The sequence below is a fragment of the Tupaia chinensis genome, unplaced genomic scaffold, assembly GCF_000334495.1.
Source record: "Tupaia chinensis unplaced genomic scaffold, TupChi_1.0 Scaffold000612_1, whole genome shotgun sequence".
Taxonomy (NCBI): domain Eukaryota; kingdom Metazoa; phylum Chordata; class Mammalia; order Scandentia; family Tupaiidae; genus Tupaia; species Tupaia belangeri.
The window spans coordinates 1,781,510-1,782,213 of NW_006160131.1; the positions used below are offsets into that span (position 1 = coordinate 1,781,510).

At 48.6% G+C, this 704-nt stretch overlaps 1 protein-coding gene across 1 annotated transcript in view; it reads right to left on the bottom strand.

The window, feature by feature from the left end:
* The window catches only part of SIMC1 (SUMO interacting motifs containing 1), a 38,867-nt gene that overhangs the window by 22,156 nt on the left and 16,007 nt on the right, over positions 1–704 (bottom strand). The window lies entirely within an intron of this gene.

Sequence of the window (704 nt, forward strand, 5' to 3'; positions counted from 1 at the left end):
CCTGTTCACCTACATGGGAGTCCAGCAACATAGCCATTACGCTAACTGCTGATCCCTATTATTATTTTTTTTAAGAAAGATTTTTGGGTGCATGCGCTCACTGGAGAGACAGAAAGGCAGAAAGCGAGAAATCACGCCCGGAGGAGGGGAGTGGCCATGCTACAATCCCTTCTCCTCCATTCTTCTTTGGGGTCTTGGGCATGTGTGGGAGGCTGTGCACCAGCAAATATCAGGGGTTTCTCAGAGAGCAAACAATTACACAATGCCAAAAGCCATGATTGGCTCCCCTTCAAAGCCTCACCTTCAAGACCATACTCTGATTGGCCACTTCCCATAAAGGCCATGATTGGCTCCCCTTCAAAACCTCACCTTCAAAACCATACTCTGATTGGCCACTTCCCATAGCAAATTGGTGAGCTTAGAACTCCTCAGATTTGCATATCCAGCACCTCATGATTGGTCCACAAAAACAACCAATCATAACCCACCTTTTACAATCCTTCATTCAACCAATCACTGCCCACCAACATGTATATAACCATGATCCCTGGCCCACAATCACCATACGACCCTGAAGACCCTGAAGAGTTGTGACACTGTGTCGTCTCCGGACGACCCTGAAGAGCTTGACACTGCGTCGTCTCTGTGCTGCCCACGGACTGTGTCGTCTCCATGCTGTAACACTGTGTCGTTCGTCCTGTCTC